The 15,375-nt window shown below is 42.6% G+C and overlaps 1 pseudogene; it reads right to left on the reverse strand.

The window, feature by feature from the left end:
• Positions 1-3,245: 3,245 nt before the first annotated feature.
• Positions 3,246-15,156, reverse strand: LOC101693334 (annotated as a pseudogene).
• Positions 15,157-15,375: the final 219 nt, after the last annotated feature.

The following is a 15,375-nucleotide window of genomic DNA, read 5'->3' on the forward strand; positions in this document are numbered from 1 at the left end:
GAAGAAGCTTCCTCCCAAAATTTTGAAGAAAGAAATAAGGGTAAATCCGATGAAGGAATGTTATATGATTGTAAAGATGAAATTAAAAGCGATTTTAAAAAAGGAATTGATAAGAAGTTGGTTAAGAAAAGAAAGAAAAAATTAAAAGAAAAAAGTAGAGAATGTGGTCAGGTGGAAGAGTAGAGTAAAGCCATAGACTAGATTTAGGGTATATTTTGGTTTGTTAGAAGAAACTTATCCCACAATTTTAAAGAAGGAAAAACTTACATGTATACAAAACATAAGGGTAATTACAATGAAGGGATAGAATATGAGTATAAAAATGAAAAGTAAAAAATATTTTTGAAAAGGTATTGATAAGAGGTTGGTTAAAATAGGAAAGAGGAAAATTAAAAAAAATAGAAAAAGAAAAAAATAAAGAAAATTAAAAAAAATTAACTTTGAAAGACTAAAATATCATGGGAAGAAAACCATGATTTCTATGTGCTGTATTCCCCTAGTGTTGGAGTTTTGTATTCTCATTGATTGGTAAACCTGGTCTTGACTGGATGGTCTTGCTGATCTTCTGGGGGAGGGGCCTGTTGCAGTGATTCTCAACTGTCTTTGCTTGAGGTGGAACTGCACCTCCCTTGCCAGGGGCCAGGCTAAATCATCTGCTTGAGTTTGCTCCCGGGAGCTTTTGTTCCCTGAAAGCTTCTCCTACAGCTTTGGAGGATGAGAATGAAAATGGTAGCCTCCCAATCTCTGTCCTGGAGGAGCTGAGAGCTTGGGCCCCCCTCCTCACTGAGCCCTCAGAGAAAAGCAGTCAAGCACTTCTGTCTTTCTGGTGTCTGGCTGCACTCCGGGCTCACCTGGCCTATGACTGAGAATTTCTATCTGTGGTGCATGGCTGCATTTGGAGTCTCTAAACCCAAAAGGTTCTTGCAGCATGCTCCTGTGCTGCTCCTCCCAGTAGAGGAAGAAGGGGGTCTCCCCAGATCTGCCACTTGTGGGATCCCTGCTTGAACAGCAGTGGTCTGATTATGCCTTGGATCACAGTTTAAGGTAACCCTGAGCTGAGAGCCCACTCCTTGGCTCTATCTCTACAGCTGGCTTCCCTGCTCCAATACCTGCCACAATTTGCCACACTCAAGCACCCCCAGTCGTTCTGTGACCCTGAGGGTCCTGGGACCACATTGCCCCAGCAAGTGTTCCACCCTCCTCTTAGCCACTGGAGCAATGTCCCTCATTAGAGACTTCTAAAGTTTTGATTTTGTGCTCCGCTACTCTATCACTTGCTAGGAGCTGTCTGATGAAGGCACCCTTCTCCCCTGCAGTCTATCTTCCCCTATATCACCTCAGATTCATGTCTCCACACATCCTAACTTTTAGAAAGTGGTTGCTTTTCTGTTCATAGAAAGGTGGCTCTTCTTTTCTTTGATTCTCTGTTGAGTTTATAGGTGTTCAGAATGGTTTGATAACTAGCTGAATTCCTGGCACCAGATGAAATTTAAGTCTCCTACTCCTCTGCCATCTTGCTCCTCCCCACTATTTTATGTTATTTTTTAAAAGATTATTTATTTATTTATTTATTTGACAGAGAGAGAGAGAGGAAGATCACAAGTATGTAGAGACCAAAAATAGGCAGAGAGAGAGGGGGAAGCAGGCTTCCTGCTGAGCAGAGAGCCCAATGTGGTGATCAATCCCAGGACCCTGAGATCATGACCTGAGCCGAAGGCAGAGACTTAACCCATTGAGCCACCCAGGTGCCCTTATTTTATATTATTTTTAAAAAAGATTTTATTTTTAAGTAATCTCTGCACCCAACTTGGGCTCATAGTTACAACCCTGAGATGAAGAGTCCCAAGGTAAACCATTTGAGCCAGCTGGGTGCCCCAAAGGAATCCTCACTTTCAAAATAAAAAAACTAACCCCTGCTTGCATGGGCCCTCAGTTTTCAATTCCATCACCTTGTAAAAGCCCTTGTAAAGAGTGAAAAATAATCATGAGAGGAGAGGAGTCTGTAGCACATGAATGCTTCTGTGAGGAGAGGGAGGTGGTGAGCATTCAGTGAGCCCACAGGGAGCCAGGCTTGGTGCAGGGCAGTAAGAACTTCTCAGAGCCATGGATGTGTTAGACCCCCCTACAGGGACTCTTTTGGTGGACACTTTGCACAGCCATTGTTTTCAGCCTGTCCATCTGTATCAGTTCACTTACTCCTCACAGCAGTGCTGTGAGGTGTCCCCCATTGTACACTTGAGGAGATTGACATACAGCAACATGTGGCATTTTGCTCAAGGTCACCCAGTAAGGTGGCAGAGACAAGACCTTTTAGTTTCCAGATGTTTGTGTCCATAGCTTTCCAAGAGAACAGTGGAAAGAATAGTATTTTGGACACTCATGGATTCAGAAAAGGAGCTTCAACAATGATGAATATTTTCTTCTCTTTATGTGTTCACCTTCTGTTGATATTTTGCTGATCCAAGTTAATGTTACAAACTTGGTGACCCTTTATCCCTACTTCAAGAACTCATTCACCTTGAGGAGATTTTATAATCATTCTTTAATATCCCTTGGTACCAATCCACGTTCATTCCCCTTGTCTCAGCTTGTCTTATGGATATATCTTGGGCACCCAGTTCCATTTCACACCTTGCAATTTCTTTTCCCTCAGTGAGTTTGATTTTTAAGGATATGTTAAGGATACTTAAGGATATCAATGAGAAGGATAGACAGAAGATATCTATTCTTCATGGGGTTGCCATGTCATAGTAGAGGCTGATAAAGTATGCTGGCCAGGGAAACCTAGCCCCATTCATATGTTGATATATCATCTGTGTTGACTTTCAAGCTACAACAGCAGATTTGAGTAGGTCTGCAGAGACCATTGGCCTGCAATGGCAAAAATACTTACTATCTGGATCTTTCACTAATGTTTACCAAGCTCTGAGTTAAATTGTCCTTTCTTGACCCACCTCAGGGTCTGTTCCTTGAACTTAGTGTACTAAATTGTGATTTTTGGGATGGTTGCCATGTAAACACTCTGCAGACATGGACATTTACTTAGAATTGTTTATTTGTGATGTCCATTAATTATTGTCATCAATTCTACTTTTATCCCTCTCATAGCACGGAAGAAATCACAAGAAACTTCACAGAATTAGTAGCCAATTCAATGTGAATACTCGGTAGGGATAGTGATTCTTTTTTTGTTTCTGTTTTTTTGATAAGGATATTTTTGACAGTGTAGCAGTTGTTTTGGTCAGTCATGGTGGGATTTGAGATGGGAGCCATGAAGGTAACTGATAGAGGGGTCCCCATTGTTCAACTTTCTTCTCTATAACAAATGCCCCATGAGGCCCCTCAGCATCTGAGGGCAGAAGGGCCAAGTAGACAGGGGTCTCTGCTCCTTCTTCTGGGCTTTTAGTGGCTTTAGGTCCTGCCATGTCTGTTCTCACCCACCTAGGGCAGCAGGCGTTCAGGAGGATCTTGTCCCCTTTCCTCTGCTCGCTCAGTTTCCTGGCATGGATTCTGGAGAGGACCGTGACATGATTTTTGTCACTCCATAGGCAGTATCGGGCCAGCCCTCCTTCCTGTGCACGCCTTTCTTCGTGTCTTCCACGAACTTGTTCATGAGCCCTACCAGTTCCTCCTCTGTGATGGTCTCAATTATAAACTTCTGCTGCAAGTCTGGGTTGCACTTTTTAAGGGCTATGAGGCTTATTATCCTAGACACATTCACCACTCTGTCTAAAATAGAACACAAAGAGTCACAAAGAATGGCATGTATGAGGATGATGAAATCCAAAATTGTTAGTATTTTGTCCATTTGGGAGACAATTATCAGTTTGCTATCACTATTAATGATGACTGCCTCTGTAACTGAAGGACATGATTCAGTTTTTTTTTTTTTAAGATTATTTATTTATTTATTTATTTGACAGAGAGAGAGAGATCACAAGTAGGCAGAGAGGCAGGCAGAGAGAGAGGAGGAAGCAGGCTCCCCGCCGAGCAGAGAGCCCGACGTGGGACTCGATCCCAGAACCCTGAGACCATGACCTGAGCCGAAGGCAGCGGCTCAACCCACTGAGCCACCCAGGCGCCCCCATGATTCAGTTTTGAGCTTTGTTTTACCCATAATGTCTCCGACGATGTCAGAGAAATGATCTAATGGGACTGAGCAGTGCCCAGATGTTCCATAGGGAAAAGAATGTGCCTTATAGAGGAACATGCTAAGCAGAGTGATAGGAGGCACTCTGTAGTCATGAGTAGAAAGCAACTTTTCCTCATTGGTCCTCTTTGGGACCATCTGACGATCTTATGGTTACTTGGGCAGTGCTCTATGAGTCAGTGTCTACTGAACAACAAAGAGCTGATCACTTAACTGAGGGCGACTTGAAGGTGTACATACTGCATTAGGCTTGGTATGCTCTGGGTAGGTAAAAATGAGTCACCTCAGTGGGCTGAACTGCATACAGGTTTTCTCCCTGGGGTTTTTATTGGCTCAAAAGGAGTAACTAATGTCCTGGCAATATGGTCATAGAACGGAGCCATGGAAAACAAATCTGTTAAATGAATACTATCAAAGAAATGATGTTGGTGCTACAACATGCATGAACCCTGACGGCGATATTCAAAATTAAAAAGCCAGTCACAAAAGACCACTCATTATGTGATTCTCTGTCCGGAAAAGGAAACGTAGGGAGAGAGTATAGATTGATGGTTGCTTGGGGTAGGGGGAAGCTATCAGAGGGCTGATAGCTGAGGGCCCAGGATCTCCCTGGACTGATGACACTGAGCTGGATACCTGTAATGGGTGAAGTGTAGGATATGTGAATTGTATCTCAACAAAGCTGTTAAAAGTGTAAAGCGTTGACATAGCTCTCACTTTTAAAAAAAATATACTCTTTTTTTGGCACCTGAGTGGCTCAGTTAAAGCCTCTGCCTTCAGCTCAGGTCATGATCCCAGGGTCCTGGGATTGAGCCCCGTGTCGGGCTCTCTGCTGAGCAGGGAGCCTGCTTCCTCCTCTCTCTCTCTGCCTGACTCTCTGCCTACTTGTAATCTGTTTGTCAAATAAATAAAATCTTTAAAAAATATATACTCTTTTAAAAAATATAGTTAGTATTTATAGAAATGAACTTATATTGACATGTATGAGTAATTGTTTACAGTCTTTATATTTAAATGGATATATATTTTTAATATATTTTTCAAAATAAATCTATAGTATAATTTAAAGGGAATACAAGGACAACAGTTTATCACTTTAGAGAATAATTAGTGAATTTAGGGGAAAGGGAAGTAAAATCCATGGAATGTGAGATGGGATATATATGGCCTAGATATTGATTGTCTGGTTACGATCAATAGTGGGCACCTTGTTGTATTTTCTTTTTTTGCGGATCAATTATTTTAGTAAAGCTTTCTTTTTTGAAGAAAGAATTTAAAAAGAAGAAAAATCAACATCTGCTATCCTGCATAGTCCTTAGGCTCACAATTCTCTTTCATTTTGTCCTTCCATGCCAAAAAGCAGAGCAAACACAGGGCTCTGAAGTGTGTTCTGCACTGACAGAGAGCTGGTAAAGTCATTCAAGATTGTCCTTCATGTCTTAGGTTGGGAAGTATGAGAGAGAAGGGACAGTATTTATTTGCTTTCGGTTATCCTAGCTAGGATTTCTCCCAGATAGTGTCCCAAAGAGGGTTAATTCCTGGTAACATGGCTGCAGTGGCTGGCATCCTCCCAAATAATGGAAGAACTCCTCCAAAGGCAAGAAAACCCTGCTTCCACACTGAGAATGTCGCTTGCATTTCCATGTCCATGAAGTCCAGTTTCCCTGAGGTAAGAAGAGTTGTTTGATTAGAGCCTGCCTTAGCAAATGCAGAAGAACACTCCCTCCTCATTCTCGTCCAAGGCTAACACACAGCAAGCACCAACACTGCTCGGTAGGTGAGAAGAATTTCTCAGCCAGAAGTCATTTTTGCTTTCTAAGGGAATACCTGTAGGATGTGTGGTGGCACAAGGAACTCCATCCCACTCAAGTGTTGTGGTGAGTAAAGGAGTCAGGTGACATCTGAGAGCTGCCCTTTGAGATGCCAGTGAAGCCAGTGAATGTTAGAAGAAGCAGTAGAACTCTCCAGGACAGAAGAGGAATTGGGGGCAGAACCGAGGGTCAACTGTACCCGCATGTTTTTAATTCAAGCCAGAATATTAATCTTCCTAAAAGTGTCAGCTTCCCTCTTAATGAGTGTAGTAAAAGGGCTGTGCTTCCCCCTATCACGTTCTCATGGGGTGAAGTATTATAGTAGTTGACAACCAAGGAATTATGGCAGTTTGTTTTGTGCAGAGCATTGAACCAGGGGAAGGGGAGTTGGTGGGCCTGGACTTTGGCAGATCTGACAGAGATGCCTACAAGTGACGCTCAGGCTTGGGCTTTGCTTCTGAAGATCTTTTGGGAGCAAGTGAGCCCTCAGAGAGTACAGAGAATGCTCAGAGAGGAAAAGACTGAAGAAGCAGGGTGTCTTAGGAAGGTTGAAATAATCCAAAAACGACAGCTGAGTGTGTGGTGGGGTTTGTGACCAGGTTGTGTGTGGGAAATGATAAGTGTTTTGGAAATGTAGATGTTTAGATGGCGGTGCAGGATGGGTGTTGGAAGGGTGGGATTTGGGGAGGGGCAGGGGGCATCCTGAGGAGAAGGAGAGGCAGGAAGGGAACTATGTGTGTCTGGAACTCTGGGATTGTTTTAGGTAGGTGACAGATATTAGCGGGACCTGAGAGGTTCGGAGAGTGTGGAGTCCACTAGTCTGGATAAAATCCCTAGGAGAGACGGAGAGGGAGAAGAAAGTGTTCAGAAAGGAATCCTCGGGGATCTTCTCTTGTGAGTGACATTGAGGCAGTAAAAGGTCTCTCTGAGGAGTTTTGAACGATGACTGGAAGGATAAGACAGAGCCAGCTGTGAAGGACCAATGAGACAGAGGACACTGCTGACTGTAAGAGTCCTGAGGCAGAGGTACACTGTCCAGGTTGAGACTTGGTAATCAGATTCAGGGTGTGGCTGAGCAGGGAGAGGAGCCAGCATCTGTAGATGAGGCCAGAGAGGCAGGGGCCAGATCACTCCCGAAACACCATAGCTTGGGGCCCTCCTCAGGCTCACCTTGGGGTTTCATTAGAGGCAGGGGTTCTCTGCACACATCTTGGGTACCAAAGAAGTTTGTTTTCATGGTCACTTCTGCTTGAATATGAAAGGGTGTGGTGTCACCAGCTGTTAGGGGAAGAGGAGAACAGATTAATAAATAATAGCCATCTGAGAACATTCCATGAGTGACAGTAACATTTGTTTTTTGTACATGCAATCTGGTGAATTCTCATTGATGTCTGCGTTACTGAACTCTATTTTCCCACTGTGTTGTATCTGCTGTGTTAATGCTGTGTAGCTTGGTAAGTTGGCATCATTCCAGGAGGCTAAGGGAAGTGTGCCCAGTGGGATTTCTGTGTATGTCTCTTTGTAATTTGTGTTTATTACAAAATAGGTTGAACATGCACTGAATGGCTGTGGTCCAAACCGAATGAAGCTTGCAAAAATCTCTGTCAGGTCCCTGAGATTAATCCATGGCAATGCCATGGTTCTTTGGCTTTAAAGACTTGCAATCCCCAGAGGCTTCTTCTCTCCCTGTGCCTCCAGTCTTGATTTTTCCCCCAGGGAGGTCCTTCTGGATCCTACTGGAGCTTTAAGCCCTCCAGTAGCATTCAGAGATCATATCCAGTCCCGTAAGAGAGGTTTTCAGCCCTAAGTGCTCCTGTGTTCTTACCCTTGAATGTGATGCCTGCATTGTTGACCAGCACATCTAGGCCCCTGTACTTCTTGAATTTTAGTCCAACTCTAACCATTGCATCATGATGTGATGCAGGGCATTGATACTCTGCAGGTCATTGATGTCCAGAAGGTGGAAGCGGGGATTCAGGCCCTTCGTCTGGAGCTGTTCACTGCTGCCTGGCCCTGTCCCTCATCCCATGCCATGAGCACCACAGAACTGCTGGCACAAGTCCTGCACAATGGTAAAACCAATGCCCTTGTTGGCCCCTGTCACTAGTGCCACTCACAGGGACAATGATGTGGCTGCATGGAGAGCAAGCAGTGCCCTGTGTGGTGAGCCAATTTGCTGTGGGTCTATCACTGTCAGAGATGCCAGTAGAAGTGTATTCTAGGTTGTAGCACTGCAGGTCCAAGGCCCCGCCTCTGTCCCCCCATTGAAGAAGGGGCCAAATATTTTAGAAGTTTTCCTAATAACACTATACTAGGTTTGTCCCTTCAGCAGCTGCACTCTCAGCCCAACCCAGAGTCCACCCTCTTAGGTTCCCTCCTTTGAGGTAAACAGAATTAGAGAAATAAATTCCCACCAAAGAAAAGTGGTTGGTGATGGTCATAAGGGACTGGAGATTCACAGTGGCTGACCAAAAATAATTTTGGGAAAACCTGAAAAGGAATAAAAGGAGTAGATAGATTTTCTTGGGAATGAGTCCATCCTCTGCAGAATTGGAATGGTTGGGTTCTTCCAAAATGCAGTGAAATATCTGGCACAGGGAAAGTGCTTCTGAAGCTACAGTTCTCCTTCCTGTCTTAGGAGAGACTCAAGAGGGAGAAATAGAGAATTTGATACTGTTCTGAGACTTGGTTGTGGGCAGGGGATGTTTATGAAGCCACCATGGACCAAAGTATGATTGGAATGATGAATTTAATGGTTACATAATCCCTTCTGGCTTAAGTGCCTACTTTTTGGTTGAGCTTAAGTCACAGTTAAAATTATTTTATATAATTAGGTGTTTTAAAATATCAAGGAAAAAAAGACCTATGTGACCTTAGAGTATTTTTGCAAATTTGCAGTGGAGATCCTATGTCTTCTTGTAGACGTTCATATTCTTCCTTTGTCAGGTTAGAAATGGAAATAAGGGGATGCAAAGAAGGCAGAGGAGTAGGAACTCCATTTCATGCGGTACCCTGAATTGAACAGGATACGTGCCAGACCATTCTGAACACCTATGAAATCAGCCCGTGATGTAAGAAGGTATATCTGGATCTCTACAAACAGAATATCTCAGGCAGTTGGTCTATAGGTATGATGCAGGGAGCAGTGATTCTGCTGGCAGATATGGGAAGATAAACAGAAGGGGGTGGGAGCTCCTGGGATTCTGTGCTGCTGGAGCTCAAAGGTCTCCCATGCTGGGGACAGACTTGCAGACTGGTAGCGGCAGGGAAAGTACTTTAGGACACACACCCCCCATCCCCCAAACTGAAACCTGGAGTTTCCAGGAAACTGTGAACTGAGGATAGCTGGTGGTTTTAGAAGCACAAAGGGGAGTGATGTGCCTGGACCTGGAAGCAAGGACTGGAATTGCTGCTGTGGGGGTGCACAACCCAGGTCCCTGTGGTTTTTGGCAGTGAAGACAGAAATGGAGACAGTGTGGCCTGGAGAGCTCTCTGTAGAACATACTTTTTTTTTTTAAATTTTATTTATTTATTTGACAGAGATCACAAGTAGGCAGAGAGGCAGGCAGAGAGAGAGAAGGGGGAAGCAGGCTCCCCACTGAGTAGATAGCCTGATGTGGGGCTCGAGACCAGGGCCCTCAGATCATTACTCGAGCCAAAAGCAGAGGCTTAATCCACTGAGCCACCCACATGCCCCTAGAACAGACTTGTGAGACAGAGATTTGGATATGGTCATTTCTGCTCTCTCAGAAGAGATGTGGAAAGCCTCCAGCGAAAGTCACCAGAGAACAAAAGTCCCCAAAACCTGATTTTCACTGATCCTATCCCTCCCACAGGGCACAGGGCAACTATGCCCAAACAGTGTTGCCTGAATAAGAGCATGGCATGCCCCTCCCCCAAAGGACAGGCTGGAAGAACAAGAAGCCTGCAACCCTAAGTACCCTGTAAAACAGGTGCATCTTGCTTGGGTTGTGGTCAATAATTTGGACTCTGTACATTCCCTCAACAACCCCTCAACAAACTGGCTAAGAGGAGGAACTCCCAACATAGGAAACACTCAGAGACTGTGATCTCTGCCATAAGACTATTGGATATGGACATAAGCAAGATGTTGGAAATAGACTTCAGTGTAACAGTTATGCAGACAATAGCTAGGATGGAGAAAACCATTAATGACAACATAGATTCTCTAAGGGTAGAAATGAGAGTTGGTTTGGCAGAACTTAAAAAGGCTATCAGTGAGATCCAATCTAATCTAGATACTTTGACAGCAAGGGTAAACGAGACAGAAGAATGAATTAGTGATCTAGAAGACAAACTGACATTAAAGAAGGAACAGGAGAAGGCCTGGAACAAACAGCTTAAAATCTATGAAAGCAGAATTAGAGAAATAAATGATGCCATGAAATATTCCAAAATCAGAATTATTGGGATCCCTAGGAGGGTGGAGAGAGAGAGAGGACTAGAAGAAATATTGGAGCAAATCGTAGCCGAGAACTTCCCTAATCTGGGGAATGAAACAAGCATTCGTGTCCTAGAGGCAGAGAGAACACTTCCCAAGATCAAGGATAATAAATGAATGCCCAGGCATGTAGCAGTAAAACACTAATCTTAGAACCAAGGATATCATCTTAAGGACAGGTCAGGGGAAGAGATTACATGCAAAAGGAGGAACATCAGAATAATGTGAAAAAGGAGGAACATCAGAATAATGTGAAAACTGTCCACAGAGACCTGGCAAGCCGGAAAGGGCTGGCAAGACATATTTAGGGTACTAAATAAGAAGAACATGCAGACAAGAATTCTTTATCTGGCAAAGATGTTATTCAGAATGGATGGAGAGATAAAGGGCTTCCAGGACCAGCAGATACTGAAAGAGTATGTGCCCACTAGGCTGGTCCTGTAAGAAATATTAATGGGGGGCAGTTCTTTAAAAGGAGAAAGGCCCCAAGAGTGATATAGAACAGAAAAATACAGAGATAATCTATAGAAACAAGGACTTCACAGGCAACATGATGACAATAAAATTGTACCTTTCAATAATCACTCTCAATGTGAACAGCCTAAATGTTCCCATAAAAGAGCACAGGTTTGCAGACTGGATAAAAAGACAGGACCCATCCATATGCTGTTTACAAGAGATTCATTTTGAACCTAAACATACATCCAGACTGAAACTTAAGGTATGGACAACCATCTTTCATGCCAATGGACTGCAAAAGAAAGCTGGGGTAGCAATTCTCATATAAGACAAATTAGATTTTAAGCTAAAGACTGTAGTCGGAGATACAGAAGGACACTATATCATTCTTAAAGGATCTATCCAATAAGAATATCTAACAATTGTAAATATCTATGCCTCCAACATGACAGTAGCCAACTACATAAGCCAACTGTAAACCAAAATAGAGGCATATTGATAATAATACATTAATAGCAGGAGATGTTAACACTCCACTCTCAGCAATAGACAGATCACCCAAGCAGAAAATCAACAAAGAAACAAGAGCATTGAATGACACACTGGATCCGATGGACCCTATAGATATATACAGAACATTCCACCCTAAAACAACAGAGTACTAATTCTTTTTGAGCACACATAGAACTTTCTCCAGAATAGACCACATACATACTGGTTACAAATCAGGGTTCAACTGATACCAAAAGATTGAGATTATTCCCTGCATATTCCCAGACCACAGTGCTTTGAAACTGGCAAGTTTCAACCACAAGAAAAAGTTTGGAAGAACTGTTTGTTTAGAAGAACACTTGGAAGCTAAATATCATCCTGCTCAAGAATGGTTGGGTCAACTGGGAAATCAAAGAAGAAATTAAACAATTTATGGAAACGAATGAGAATGGTAACAGTCAGTCCAAAACCTATGGGATATGGCAAAGGCAGTCCTAAGGGGGAAATACATAGCCATCCAAGCCTCACTCAAAAAAAAAAAAAAAAATCCTGGATACACAAACTAAGATAAACTCAAAATGGATAAAAGACCTCAACGTGAGACAGGAATCCATCAGAATCCTAGGGGAGAACAAGGCAGTAACCTCTTTGATATCAGCCACAGCAACTTCTTTCAAGATATGTCTCCAAAGGTAAAGGAAACAAAAGTAAAGATGAACTTTTGGGACTTCATCAAGATCAAAAGCTTCTGCACAGCAAAGGAAACAGTCTAGAAAACAAAGAGGCAACCCATGGAATGGGAGAAGATAGTTGCAAATGACAGTACAAACAAAAGGTTGATATCCAGGATCTATAAAGAACTCCTCAAACTCAACACACACAAAACAGACAGGCAATCATATCAAAAGATGGGCAGAAGATATGAACAGATACTTCTCCAATGAAGACATACAAATGGCTATCAGACACATGAAAAAATGTTCATCATCACTAGCCCTCAGGGAGATTCAAATTAAAACCGCATTGAGATACTACCTTATACCAGTTAGAATGGCCAAAATTAGCAAGACAGGAAACAACATGTGTTGGAGGGGATGTGGAGAAAGGGGAACCCTCATACACTGTTGGTGGGAATGCCAGTTGGTGCAGCCACTTTGGAGAACAGTGTGGAGATTCCTCAAGAAATTAAAAATAGAACTTCCCTATGACCCTGCCATTGCACTCCTGAGTATTTACCCCAAAGATACAGATGTAGTGAATAGAAGGGCCATCTGTACCCCAATGTTTATAGCAGCAATGACCATGGTTGCCAAACTGTGGAAAGAACCAAGATGCCATTCAACGGATGAATGGATAAGGAAGATGTGGTCCATATACACGATGGAGTATTATGTCTCCATCAAAAAGGACTAATACCCTACTTTTATAGCAACATGGACGGGACTGGAAGAGATTATGCTGAGTGAAATAAGTCAAGCAGAGAGAGTCAATTATCATATGGTTTCACTTATTTGTGGAGCATAACAAAAAGCATGGAGGACATGGGAGTTAGAGAGAAGGGGGCTGGGGTAAATTGGAAGGGGAGGTGAATCATGAGAGACTATGGACTCTGAAAAACAATCTGAGGGGTTTGAAGTGGCGGGGGGGTGGAAGGTCGGGGTACCAGGTGGTGGGTATTATAGAGGGCATGGATTGCATGGAGCACTGGGTGTGGTGAAAAAATAATGATACTGTTATGCTGAAAATAAATAAATGAAAAAAAAAAAAAGAAAGGATGAATACCCAACTTTTGTAGCAACATGGACAGGATTGGAAGAGATTATGCTGAGTGAAATAAGTCAAGCAGAGAGAGTCAATTATCATATGGTTTCACTTATTTGTGGAGCATAACAAATAACATGGAGGACAAGGGGAGTTAGAGAGGAGAAGGGAGTTGGGGGAAATTGGAAGGGGAGGTGAACCATGAGACTATGGACTCTGAAAAACAAACTGAGGGTTTTGAAGGGGCGGGGGGTGGGAGGTTGGGGGAACCAGGTGGTGGGTATTAGAGAGGGCAGGGATTGCATGGAGCACTGGGTGTGGTGCAAAAACAATGAATACTGTATGCTGAAAAGAAATAAAAAATTTAAAAAAAATTATAAATAAAAAAATAATAAAAAAATTTTAAAAAGAAAGAAAAGAAAAATCCTGGATACACAAACTATGTTTACACCTTAAATAACTGGAGAATCATCAACAAATTAGTCTAAGGCATGCAGGAGAAGGGGAATAATTAAAATTAGAGCAGAGATCAATGAATTAGAAAGCAGAAATACAGTAGGATACATCAACAAAACTAGAAACTGGTTATTTGAAAGAATTAGTAAGATTGATAAACCACTGGCAGACCTATCCAAAAGAAAAGAGAAAGGTCCTAAATTAATAAAATTATGAATGAAAGGGGAGAGACCATGACCAACACCAAGGAAATAGAAATAATCATCAGAAATTATTATAAACAGCTATATGCCAATAAGTTAAGCAACCTAGAAGAAATGGATGCCTTCCTGGAAACCTATAAACTTCCAAGACTGAAACAAGAAGAATTTGGTAACCTGAGTCGACAAGAAGAATTTGGTAACCAGTAATCAGATTGAAGCAGTGATCAAAAACCTTCCAAAAAACAAGAGTCCAGGACCTGATGGATTCCTGGGGAATTCTACCAATTCAGAAAAGAAATAATACCTATTCTCCTGAAGCTGTTTCAAAAAATAGAAGCAGAAGGAAACTTCCAGACTCTTTCTCAGGCTACCATCACCTTGGTCCCCAAACCAGGCAAAGACCCCATCAAAAAGGAGAATTTGAGACCAATATCCCTGATAAATATGGATGCCAAGATTCTCAACAAGATAGTAGCTAATAGGATCCAACAGTACATTAAAAGGATGATCCATCATGACCAGGTGGGATTTACCCGAGTTGCAAGGGTGGTTCAACACTTGTTCTATCACAACCAATGTGGTAGAACACATTAACAAGAGAAGAGAGAAGAACCACATCGTCCTCTCAATTGATGCAGAAAAGGCATTTGACAAAATACTGCATCCTTTCCTGATTAAAACTCTTCAGAGTGTAGGGATAGAGGGAACATTCCTCAATTTCATAAAGTCTATCTATGAAAAGCCCACAGCAAATACCATTCTCAGTAGGGAAAAGCTGAGAGCCTTTCCCTTAACATAAGGAACATGACAAGGATGCCCACTCTGGCCACTACTGTTCATCATAGTACTTGAAGTCCTAGCAACAGCTATGAGATAACAAAAACAGAATGCATTCAAATTGGCAAAGAAGTCAAACACTGTCTCTTCGCAGATGACATGATACTTTATGTGGAGAACCCAAAAGACCCCATCCCCAGATTATTGGAACTCATATATTCAGTAATGCGGCAGGATACAAAATCAATACATAGAAATCAGTTGTTTTCTTATACACTTAAGTGGAAAATAATAGGGAGGTCATTATCAGCCCATCTTAAAATAAGGACCCTACCCTTGCTTTTAGGGGGTCTCCCACCTTTCATTTGGGTGAGGCTGAAAATCCTTGGTGAAGAGAGAAAAATAGTTAGTAGAGTAGAGGTCCCTTTCCAACAAGCATGTTCTTGTGAAGGGAGGCATGTGGTGGAGGTTCAGTGAGGCCCACAGGCAGCCAGGCTTGGACAGGGCAGTAAGAATCTTCTTGTCACACTGGTGTCCTGGGCCTCACTCACTGTCCATACCCAAACCATACTCAATTTTCTCCATTGTCTCAGAGCACCCTATGGATGTATCTAAGTTCCTTCTGTCATTTCACGCTTGGAAATTGTTTTTTCCCCAATGAGTTTGATATTCAGAGACTACAGGGGATATCTTCCCTTCATGCTATACTAGAGGCTGGCACAACAGGCTTCATGTCACATCCAACCAAGCTCATTGGTTTGTATATTGTCTGTGCTTACTTTCATGTTACAGCAGCAGAGCTGA

The sequence above is a fragment of the Mustela putorius genome, unplaced genomic scaffold (assembly GCF_011764305.1).
Source record: "Mustela putorius furo isolate JIRA1106 unplaced genomic scaffold, ASM1176430v1.1 tig00000765_pilon_pilon_pilon, whole genome shotgun sequence".
Taxonomy (NCBI): domain Eukaryota; kingdom Metazoa; phylum Chordata; class Mammalia; order Carnivora; family Mustelidae; genus Mustela; species Mustela putorius.